Source organism: Callorhinus ursinus, unplaced genomic scaffold (genome assembly GCF_003265705.2).
Source record: "Callorhinus ursinus isolate GAN/ISIS: 27379988/994484 unplaced genomic scaffold, GSC_fseal_2.0 scaffold5, whole genome shotgun sequence".
Taxonomy (NCBI): domain Eukaryota; kingdom Metazoa; phylum Chordata; class Mammalia; order Carnivora; family Otariidae; genus Callorhinus; species Callorhinus ursinus.
The window spans coordinates 22,047,495-22,060,054 of NW_027397067.1; the positions used below are offsets into that span (position 1 = coordinate 22,047,495).

A 12,560-nucleotide genomic window follows, 5' to 3' on the forward strand; every position below is an offset into this window, starting at 1 on the left:
ATCCCCGAATTGGGCTCTGCGTGCAACAGGGAGTCTGCTTGAGCTTCTCTCACTCTCCCCCCTCTCTCTCTCTCTCTCTTTAAAATAAATAAATAAATCTTAAAAAAATGCTTTAAAAATGACTAAGGTAGAGTTTATATGATATGTACTTTATCACAACTTAACATAAAAATTAATAATTAGAGAAATGTAACTGTTGATTATTCATTTAATAACAAAGAAATTATTATTAATTTGCTCGATAGCTAAAGTACTGGGTATCATCTACTATTTCTAGTCTAAGAAATTCTTTTAATGGAGTCTCAAATACATATGGAAATATATACAAATTAAATGATATATCTGGGATCTGCTTTCAAAAATAATCACAGGACAGAGCAGGGCAGGGGAGGGATGTGGTGAGGTTGCAGATACAATAAGATTAACTAGGATTTGACAATTGTTAATTTAGAGAGGTTACAACGAGTTTCATTATACTATCCCATCTACTTTTGTATATGCTTAGAAGTTAGTATAATAAATAATAAATTTATTATAGTAGTATATTTATTATACTATATTTGTTATACTATAGTATTTATTTATATTTATTATTTATATAGTATTATACTATAGTATTTATTATACTATATTATACTATAATTAAATATAGAAAAAATATTCACCAAGGTAAGACTGGTTGTCTTTTGGTGATGAAACTATGGATATTTATTTTGAAAACTTAAAGCACACTCACACCATACTTTTAAAATGTCAAAAACATTTTTTATAAAAAGCCAAAATTGCAAAAGCCTGGCAGAGTTCCTCAGCATATCACCGTTTATTGAAAAGAAGGCGCTAGGCCTTGCTTGGTAATCCTTACCCTGGCTTAAGTGAGCTTTAGGATATACACAAGAATCTATGTCAGACACTGCTTTGCCTGTATTAACTCTACTAATTTTTATCACATGGGATGTTCTTTTCCAGAAAACCAGGGGAACTTCTACATTTATAATTGAAGCCACAGGACCTCCGTCTCATGCATTGAAGAATGGCCATATCACATGGCAATGCTGATCGGCTGCAAAGGAGAATTCCCAGTGTAATTTAAGAATAGCAGTAACCCTAGAAGCATCTCATTTAGGGCCTCTGGCATTTAGGTTTTGGTTGTACGGCTCCCGTGGATCCTGATTTGTTGTTTTTTTTCTCTCATCCACAACACTACTGTTATCATCTGACATCCTATTATTGGCTATTTCTTACAAGTTAAGTGATTATAGCTACTGGAGGAGAATGCTTGTCACGAATAACACAAGGAGACTTGTTTCTTTTGTAATATTGTTATTCCTTTGGAGATTTTGTGGTTTCACCCTTTGTAGATTTCCAGTGGCATTCCTTCAGAACAGTTGTGCCCCAGTCAAAGACCACTGTTGAAGAGTTACTCCTCTCCCAGCAGCCTCCTTTACTCATTTATAAGCTCTGTGAAGGCAGGGATTGTGGGTAGCACCACTACACTATACAAGTGTATATTACAAATATATACTGTATATACACAATATATTATATATAGAAATATATACTATAGATATATTTGCTTAATAAATTATGAAAGACTGACTTTCTGAATGACTTGTCGGTGTCAGGCCAGGAAACAAATAGCGTCTCAGGCAGGAGAAGGGTGGGTAGTCAGGTGCGTATCTTGGGTACTGTAGCCCCTATAACATGGGAGGTTTTGTGTGTGCAACTTGAGAAGGGTGCCATTTGGTAGTACAATTTTCTGAATTATTTCACCCACAACAAAACTACTGCCAGAAGGATAAAGTACCAAGTGCCTTCTATTATGACAAATTGTTTTGACAGAGTCTTAAATTTGGGGTAGTCCTAGCATGGAAAATACACGTATTAGCAGAGTACCTTAGCCAAAGGGACCTCATGGTGAATTCCTCTAGATCCCTGCTGATGGGGGGCAACGGGTAAATTCTTACATGACTTTTGCTTTATTCCAGTGACCAGGTTGAAGTTCATGCTTCTCAGATTATTTTGTTGCCCATTTATGTTGAGAAATATTATAGTTGCAACTGCATTGCTAATTCCATTATTTGTACTTTTTTTTTTAAAGATTTATTTGAGGGGCGCCTGGGTGGCTCAGTCGTTAAGCGTCTGCCTTCGGCTCAGATCATGAACCCAGGGTCCTGGGATCGAGCTCTGCAGCAGGCTCCCTGCTCTGCGGGAAGCCTGCTTCTCCCTCTCCCACTCCCCCTGCTTGTGTTCCCTCTCTCGCTGTGTCTCTCTCTGTCAAATAAATAAATAAAATCTTAAAAAAAAAAAAAAAAGATTTGAGAGAGTGTGCATGTGTGCGTGCACAGGGGGAGGGGCAGTGGGAGAGGGAGAGAATCTCAAGCAGACTCCCAGCTGAGCATGGAACCTGATGTGGGGTTTAATCTTATGGCCCTGAGGATCATGACCTGAGCCAAAACCAAGACTTGGACGCTCAACTGACTGAGCCACCCAGGCGCCTCTGTACATGATATTTGATCTTAACTATCTTTTAAGTAAGTGCTGCAAAAAATATTTGAAGGGTCATATGCACTCATCCTCAATTCTCACTTCCTAGCTTCAAATGGCAATTTAATCTATTTTTGATGTCAAACATGAACCACCCCCATACCCCCCACCCCCCAACACACAGAATTGAGTCTGATTCAAAATGATTTTCTTAACCCATTTTCATTTACTTTCCCAAAAATTCTATTTCTCGGGGTGTCTCAGAGTGTCCATGGTCCTTTAAGCCTCAAAACAGAAAGTTTAAAGAAAACCTGTTTATCTCTTCTTGGGTTTTTAGAATAGGATCTAGAATGTTTCTTTGAGTATAAAAATAAAATACTTTCTTCTTTCTCTAGAAATCTTAAAGCTAGTCATTCATCCAACCATAAAAATATCTTCCTTTTATGTAATTGTATTAAAAGATATTTCCCTAGATTTTTACTTTTGATTTAAAAACGTCACAACTGCCAAATATTACATCAGATAATGTATAGTCCAAAGAGAATAACCATGTCATTTCAGTTTTACTATAAAGACAATTAAAAATAGTACCAAATACTAATAAGGAAGCAATTTTTCTTTACTGCTTAGATATACCAGTAAAGCATTAAGAGAAAAAATTGTTCCTATTTAAAACAAAATTTCTTGAAGTATGCTCTATACCCAATATGAAGCTTGAACTCATGACCCTGAGACCAAGAGTCACATGCTCTACTGACTGAGCCAGCCAGGCACCCAAAACTGTTCCTATTTTAAATGTAACTCTGGTTCCTACTGACATACCCTGGGACATTTGCCTTTTTATTCCTTTTCTTTTACTATCTTATTTTCCTTTTTTTTTTTTTTTTAGATTTTATTTATTTATTTGAGAGAGAGAATGAGTAGAGAGAGAGCATGAGAGGGGAGAGGGTCAGAGGGAGAAGCAGACTCCCTGCCAAGCAGGGAGCCCAATGCGGGACCCGATCCCGGGACTCCAGGATCATGACCTGAGCCGAAGGCAGTCGCCCAACCAACTGAGCCACCCAGGCGCCCCTTACTATCTTATTTTTCTAAACTGAAAAGCAAAAAAAAAAAAAAAAAAAAGGTGAAATAAACCAAGCAAGCACAAAAAGCAATAGACATTTATCCAATTTAAATTCTTTAAGTTGAGACCTTTAAGAAATATTTTAATACCTAAGTCATTGTTCCAATTTTATTTTTTTAAAGATTTTATTTATTTATTTAGGGGGTGGGTAGGAACAGAGAGGAAGGGAGAGCGGGGAGGAGAGAATCTCCAGCTGACTCCACACTGAGCTCCTAGGGCTTGATCTAAGGATCCTGAGGATCAGGAACTGAGCTGAAACCAAGAGTCTGATGCTTAACCAACTGAGCCACCCAGGCGCCCCTACTGTTCCAATTTTAGAGAGCCACAGCATTCTGAATTAGTAATTGGGTTCTACAAAGTACCTACGGTGTTGGGGATTTATTTTTCTGAAAGTAAAAAAAATATATATATATTACTTTTAAATTTTTATCTATTCTGTTTTCAATTTAGAAGCACATTTTAAATATACACTAGGTGTCTTTTGTGTCTCTCTTTTTTGAATGTGTGCCCTATTACATCTATGAGATCAAATCTACACAAACTCCTAGCAATTACTATTCTGCTTTGGATCAAAAAACAGAATATATTATGTTTTTAAAAATGCTGTTAAAGAATTAATCTTAGGCTAGAAAGGGTTACTAGATGATGGTTCAAGTACTTCCAAAGTATGACTAGTTCTTCAGGATATGGTACTTAGATTTTGAATTTGTAGAACTTAGGATACGGTTCCTGAATTATATCTGCACTGATCCTATGTGGGGAGCTAAGCCTCCCTTGGCAAGCAATTACTCGGCTGTAGTGGCCCAGCGAGGTGTGATGCTAACAATGTGGACAGGTTTAGGAGGATTTGTTGGTCAATGTGAAAATCTTGTAAAGTATGCTCACGTTGACAACAAATCTTTGGGCAGCATCAACCAAATGAACGCAAAAATACCTGTTTTAGACCCCTTCAACAAGTCCTTATTTAGAATGCTAACCTTGCAGCCACAAACAAGGCCTGGATGTCATTTAAAATAAATTCTCATTCAGGATCTTTTGTTCTGGGGGGAAAGAAGCTGAAAAACAGGAATGGGCACTCTGAGTACAGGAGGGGCCTATCACCCCCCCTCCCCCACCGCCCCATGCTGGCTGCTCACAAGGGAAGGATTAAAGAGAAGATTAGGAAAATTAGCTTCCTTATCTGAGAGAAGAAAAAAAAAATCATGCAAAAATGTTATTTCTTTTAAAAAATATCACTGAAAGTGTTATGTAAGTGATCTATGCAACCTGTTCGACCCAAAGTCTCCACTGTTTTCCTTCCACCTGTGTAAAGTCATCAATACCATCAATGGAATATTAACTTCTTACAATTTTAGGAGCTCCTATCACTAAACAGCTGGCACAAAAATGCCACGTTTTAGGAGCCGGGTGTAGTTCTGATGCCAATTAAGGAATAATCTGGATTACCATGAGAGAGTGTATACACGTGACAAAGAAACCATGATTGAACTACTGACTGAATGATTAAAAACAACCAAACAAAACCAAACCCAAGCTTGTGGTGGGGCTAATCAGGTCATTTTTACTGATTAGATATGTGACACCCAACTGCTTTAATTTTCTCCTTAAGAGACTCCCTTTCAACATCATGAAAATAATACCCACGTGGAAAGTAAGAAAAAGAGCTTCACCATTCCAAAGATTAATTTTGATTGTGGAGAAAGCCCAATGAATCCCAAACATGGGACAACTGCCAAGAAGTTGTACAAAGTGGGAGGAAGAAGAATAAAACCAGAGCAGACCCGGGTTGGCCTCCGCGAAAGCCTAAACAGCTAATCCAGTCAAAAAAGACCTATCTAGATTTCATCTGTAACCACTCTCCTATCTCTCCCTTTCCTAGTGTTACAGCCGTTTTCTTCGGCCTTGATTGTTTCCTACCAGGAGAACTGTGATGATCTATTCTGCTATGAGTCTAATCTTCCAAACTGTATAATTCCATCATGTCCCTCCACTGTTTTAATATTGTTCGTGGCATCCCCACACCTACGGTACAAAATCTCCACACTCAACGTTCCCTGCAGCCCCTCCTTTGAGGGCAATGGACCCATCACGCGACTAGATTATGTTCCTGGTGTTGTCAGTTAATAGATGTGCTTCCTGGAGCCGATCATTTAATTTTTCCGAGACCCGGTTTCCCCATCCGAAGAAAGGAACCAGTTGGATAATAAATGTGAAATCGGCGTGTAAACTATACAAGCTCAACAAAGGTATGGTATTTTTATTACCATTTCAATAAATTTTCTGCTACTCGTCTTCTGCCAGTCTGGTCCTCTAAACACATTTCATAGAGCTCCAGCCATTTTGCCTATCTTTTCCCTAAACAGTTATGCTCTGCTTCCACCTCTCCCTCTCTGCTACCTGCAACAACAAAATACTGCCTCTCTGATTGCCCACTCCCTTCTTGGAATCCCCAAGTAAGCAAAAGCTCTTATTGATGGAGGGCCTAGAAGTATTTTTCTAGATGGTGTACCTTGTTTTCCCAGCAGGGCTGTGACTACGTTCATTTTATAGATGGGAAGATCAAGACAGAAGCCAGCGAGACTCAGAGATATAAGGGGGCTTTCCTGAGGCCACAGAACAAGGAAGGTCCAAAGCGGGTGGTGGCAGTCCAGTGTTGTGCATAGAAAGCTGGGATTTGCGCTCATTCACTGCATTCCCTTTCACAGGTCTGCAGAAAAATAAGGCCACATTCCATAAAGTGGCAGGAATACACATTTCACCGCCTGCCAGTTAGGAGGAAAGGGCTAGCAGTGAAAGGGAAAGAGAACAACCGTCAAGTTAAGGACAGAGAAATGAATGGAGGAGGATCTTTCAGCTGGACAGCCCTCTGACAGTCAAAAACACTGTCTTTTTGAAACAAAAAACTAAAGGTAAAAAAACAAAACAAAACAACTTTTGTTTTGAGAGTTTAGATTCTATGTCATTCTGTGGTATCTAAAAGTTGTGTTTGGAACCATGAATTATTTCATCATCTTGGTCTAACTCGGCACTGATATCCAAAGAAGAAAGTAAAATCAGGAAAGCGTGCTCTGGGATTGAACTGGCCACTCATTACTCTGTGACACACCTGTCACGTAGCCTTCAGGCACTGGTCTGCTGCTGTGGAAAGCGTGCTTTGGGTTTCACTCATCTATCAAATAGTTCTTCACTGAGAACCATGATTGCTATTGCCTGTCCACCTGTCCACCAAAACTGTTTCTTCCTGGACACACAGCCAGGCGACATATGCTTCCCAGCCTCGTTTGCACTGGGCCATGTAAGCAGAGGTGTGTGCCCCTTCTAAGCCTGGTCCATGTAGCCTCCCGTTCATGCTCCCCCTGCGTTTTACCCTGTGGGTTAGAAAGCTGATGACAGTGATCACAGAAGCCTCAGAAGCTAGATGGTGAGATGGCACAACCATGATCTGCACTACCAAACCTTGCCTAAACCAAGCGACCTGGAAGATCCACTCGAGACCACTAACTAAGAAAGAGATAAATTTCTATTGTCATGACATATTGGGCCTATTGGTTACAGCCACTGCACCTACCCTAACAAATTCAAGTGGTGTCTTGTGCTTCACTGGGCACCCAGACCCAGACGCACGATACCTGCACTGAGTTTACAATCTAGTTGGCCACAGTGTGCCTGTCACTGAATTGTCCTGATGTCCCAAGGGCAGGAGCCAAATGAATCACCACGAAGTTCAGAGCATGATCTAGAGTAGAGGCAGGCCCAATTTTTCTCTAAAGGGACAGACAATAAAGATTGGAGAATTTGCCGTCCATATAAAGTCTCTGACACATCTTCTTCCTCCTCTCCTTTCTCACAACCCTTTAAAAATTTAAATAACATTCTTAGCTTGAAAGCCCTATAGAAACAAGCCATAAACCAGATTTGGCCTATGGAATATGGTCTGTCAGTTCCTGGCCTAGATGTTTTGTCTTGATTTTTAAAAAATCCAATGGAAGAAAAATATTTCATGATGTATGAAAATTACATGAAATTCAGATTTAGGAACTATAAGTAAAGTTTTATTGGAATACAGATACATTTATTCATTCGCCTATTTTCTGTGGCTGCTTCTGCACTCCTAGGGCAGAGGTGAGCAGTTATGAAGGCATATGGCCCATAAAGCCTTCATTTTTAGTAAAGGGTCAGCTAATAAATATTTCCTAGCCTATGGTCCAGAGCTTCCTATAGAGGGATTATTCTGTTTAAGTAAGCAGATCCTTTACAATCCAAGGAGGACACTGCTACTTTGGTGCCATGCCAAGAATTCAGCATCTAGACCAGCACCACAGAAGAGGATCATCCCTCAAAAGATTTTGGAGCTTAATGTTTCGCTCTGAAACAGGGTAAGAACAGCAACCTTTACTGGTTAATGGGAGCGTTTGAATGAAATTGGCTTGCTCAACTCCTGTAAATTTTTTCTCTGCTCAATGTCCTAAGTGATTACACTATACACTCACTAGGGAGACTTAGTTGATTTAAATTCATCCTTCTAGAAGTCTGGTGCATTATAAAACAAATGTTTAGACAGCAGATACAAGATCAATCAGTGACATATGCTGTTTTCATTACTGGGTTATTGTTGCTAATGAGACAGAGTGCTGGGCCCTTTAAATTCAAGACACAACTTAGATCTTTCTTCTCCTGGCTTTACCAAGATATATGTGACACAACTGAATTCTTAAAACAATTTGGCAAGTCAAGTCACCAGTTTTATAGATGAAGAAACTGGAGCTCAGTGCGAATAAACAATTTACCCAGGGTCAAAAAACTGAAAAGTCAGAGCTTCGGTTTGAGTCTAGAGCTATATGAATTCAAATCCGATGCCTTCTATCTCCCACTGGTGGATCTCATATTGGTACTTCATAAATTTAAACCACATATTAACACATATTACTCCCTGGCCACTATGCTTCAGATTCAAGGTTTTGTTTTGTTGTTTTGTGTTTTTTTGATAGTCAAGGTTCAACTACATTAAAACAAAACTCGTATTTATTTTATCAGATGTTTGGGCTATAACCCCTTCCAAGTCTGAGTTTCCTTATCTGTAAAATGGCCTTGGTAATAGCAGTTTAAGAGGACTAATGTTGAATTAAATGAGTATTGGGCACATAGGAAATTCTTCATAAGTAGGGCCTAGAGTTAAAAATGCTAAGCTTTATGCTGTCTTAAGTGTTCATGCTTAAATTTTTGTGTAAAATGAGGAGTGAGGCTCAATATCTTTAGGACCTGTTCTAGCCCAAATCCATATGAGACACAGGTGTTAAGCCACAATAAAAAATAAAGTATTGAAACAATGAAGCCATTGGCTATGGGTATCCTGGAGAGTCCTCCCTCAAGAGGGGAACCATGCTTGGGACATCAGTGCAATACTTACTTGAAATATAAGTTTGGGGTATGTGGTCTGATATTAGCAACAGGATTATATTGTCTAATTTAAAAAAGGCATTCAATGGAAAAAAGATCAAGATTAGTTTTCTTCAGTGAAACTTGGGGATATGGATTAATTTGAAAGCAACTTTTCAAAATGCATTAAACCAAAAAAGCGAGGACAGACATTATTAACAACAACCTAATTTATGGTAACACACCCATGGACTTCATTTTCCTGCTAATATGTTCTTTCTTTTCTCTTCCCTAGCCAGACCTGTCATGTACCTAGCACCCTTTTTGTTCCCATCACCTTTGTTATAAAACACTTCCTTACAATGCCCAACATGCCTGCTTCCCACAGCTAGGATTACATGGAAGGTGGGACATTCTCAAACTTTTTTGTACATATTGCTGTAACATGCCCTAATTTTGCATTATATCAACCAGATCCTGTATCCCCTTACTGAATGGCCTACTCATTGAGTTGCCTAAGCTACTGTGACTAAGCTACTTCTCAAGTATCTGGTTCCCATAGAGACAGAACAGCTATCACATTGTCAGGCATTCATTTCTTTATATGCCTGTAGAGTAAGGCCCAACCACATGCTCCCTTAACAATGCTCAGGGACACCACCAAAACTATGCTCCAAGAAATAAGGCTTGCCCTTCAACTGCTTTAAGACTTCCCTCCTTAGTGAAAGAAATGAAAGGGAGGCAAGGTGTTCAGATCAGCTTGGCTATTATTATTGTTTGGAAGAAGCCTTGTTGAACCACACATTTTTACAAGGCATGATTATCAGATTTGAGAGCAAATTCTTCCTGACTTTAAAGTTCTCTAATAAAGAGAACATTAAGCAAGCTTCCTTGCATGCTTCAGGCTACAATTCAACATCCTCAGCAATGTGTCTTCAGAAGGGATGCCCCATGGCTTTGAGACAACAGGTGTTCAGCACAAAGAAGGTGTTCACAAACATTTAGGATGAAATCAGACTAAGAGTGTCTGAGGACCTTCTGATTCTGAGCTGTGTACTGTTGACGCTAAATCTGTCATCTGAAGGCCTGTCTATTCCCATGTGTCCCAGGCTCACCTTCCAACCACATTCTTGCCTGGTCCAAGTGGATGTCCTTCTCATCTCAACAAACACACGACTAGCCTCTCAGCTGCTTAGCTTCTCAGCTGGGAATGGTTGTTTTTTTTTTTTTTTCCAGCTGGGAATGGTTTTTTCCCCTCCCCTCTATTACTGCCCACCAGGCCAAATCAAATCCTTTGCAATTCCTATTTCTCTATTTGCAATAGAATCCAGAATCCAGTGAGCTCTCTACTCATCTCTACTGCTAGTACCTTGGGTCACCCCTAGTACCTCCCTTCTGTTCCCCAGCCCTCCTCCCTCACCACGGGTTCTCCACACACACCAAAATAACCTAAAAATCGAAATCAGATCTTGTCATGTCCTCCTTTGAAGTCCTCCAATGACTTCCTATGGCATGTGCAATGAGATTGACCCTCTTGACCTGGCTTGTCCTTGCCCTCATCCCAGCCCACATCTTAACTCTGCATCTTCATCACTGAGCTCAGCCACACTCGCCTCTGTGTCCCTCAAACATCAAACCTTTTCCTGCTTCCGTGCTCACTGCTTCCTCTGCTTGGAACTCTCTTTCTGCTGATGGTCACATTATCAACCAGCCTCTTTTATTCTGACCTCAGGTTCAAAGTCATGCATGCTCAGGAAGACCTTCCCCAATCATTCTTCTGAGGTTACTTTCTCCTCAATCCCTGTCAACTTATAAATGAATGGTTAACTTACATTTAAATATTTCACATCACCCATACTAAAGAATATATACATTTGATTTTGGAGATTATAGGAGATAAAACTTTTTATCACATGCTCTAGTATGAGAAAATTAAACCAACTAACAAAATACTATTTGATGAAGCCTCAAAATACTAATGGTTGACACTTTTAAAAATAAAATGTGGTACTTGTAATGTTTTGTTTAGATATTGTCGAGGATCTGAATGAAAAACCCTAAGCTTCCAGTGGTTTCTAGGTTAGGTGTGAATTCCATGTGCAAAGCAATGATTTATGGCCAGGGACTGACATGAGGTCATTGGGTCATGGGATGCTCACCACCTCACCCGAAGTTGGTCCCTTTCAGTGGTGAACAGAGCCCTGATCAAGACAACGCTCTTTGCAGCAATCCGGTCCTTAGTGAGAAAGCTTTCAAAGACTCGACATTTTCTGGATGGTTTTCAAATGCTGGTGTTCTAAGTGCATGTTCTTTTCAATGTTTTCTTCCTTAGGAGTTAGTTGAGGAACATTAAAATGGTTCAGTTAAGAAGATCTTCAGGATTCTTCCTACTAAGTACACAATTGATATTTCAGCTATTAATCCTTAGTTTGTTAAGTAGTAGTTTTGTGGAAATACTAGTAATAGTATTCATAGGAGGAGGAATACAAAAAAACGCCACAGCTAATATTTACTGAATCCTTATTATGTGTTAGCCACAGAGTAGAGACTTTCTTTGAATGATTGATTCTATGGCTTTATTTTTTTTTTTCTTAATAATAATCACACTGTACTTTTGTTCATTGTCTTCTTCTCATAGAAAATCTAATGATAAGATGGGGCATTTTGTGTTTTACAGTATCTTATCTCTGAATAGAAATCCAAAGGGTAGAATATTCTAAAACATTCTTGTTCTTACAAATGTGCATTTTTCCGGCCTTTTTGGGGGGGGTTAGGTGTAACTTCAGGGTTATGAGAAGGAAAGCTGCACTGTGAAGCTCAACTGATAATTCCTCAACTTTCACTGCCAAACTATACCTACATGGCAGACACTCAATATATATTTATTGAAAGAATGGGTGCCTGGATAGAATCTATAATGAGAGCATACATTTTGTGGGTATTAATTTTAACATTTAATTGTGATAAACACCTGGAGTCACCAAGTGACTAAGGCTCTGAACCAATAGCTTCAGTGATGTTAAGACTTGTAATATGATTTCTTTAAAGATTAAAAAAATGAGAAATACCATATTCACAGGATAACTTCAGAAATTACCTATAGCCACTTTAAATAACACAGCTTTTGTGTGGGAAAGGTTTATGAAATCACCAAGGAATAGATCAAAAAGAATCTCCAAGGTTTTTGAGAAGCCCAAAAGCAGAACATTGAGGCTGAATTTCTACTCACAGAAGGTAGTCTTTAATATTCTTTTTTATCTACCACATCAGGGTAAATATTGTAACAACTCAAACATGGAGGTATTTGTCCAGTTGCCATTCAGAGGCCCAATTTTACATACCATTGACATAAATTTAGCCTCACAGCAAAGGGATTTATAAAGACATTCATAATGGGTGTTTTGAAAATGAAATACTAACACTGCTAATCACTGAAGACAGTAACATGTAAAATACTTGCTCTGCTGCATATGTTGTGAATAAAAAAAATAAAAGAAGGGTGCAAAGAAAAATACCAAATATCATTCTATGTCTCTATGTATTTTAATATTTCATCCTAGAATAGTATCCAAACACT

The 12,560-nt window shown here is 38.9% G+C and overlaps 1 protein-coding gene across 5 annotated transcripts in view; it reads right to left on the reverse strand.

Annotated features, from left to right (window-relative positions):
• EYA1 (EYA transcriptional coactivator and phosphatase 1) overlaps positions 1–12,560 on the reverse strand; it is a 357,490-nt gene that overhangs the window by 64,626 nt on the left and 280,304 nt on the right. The window lies entirely within an intron of this gene.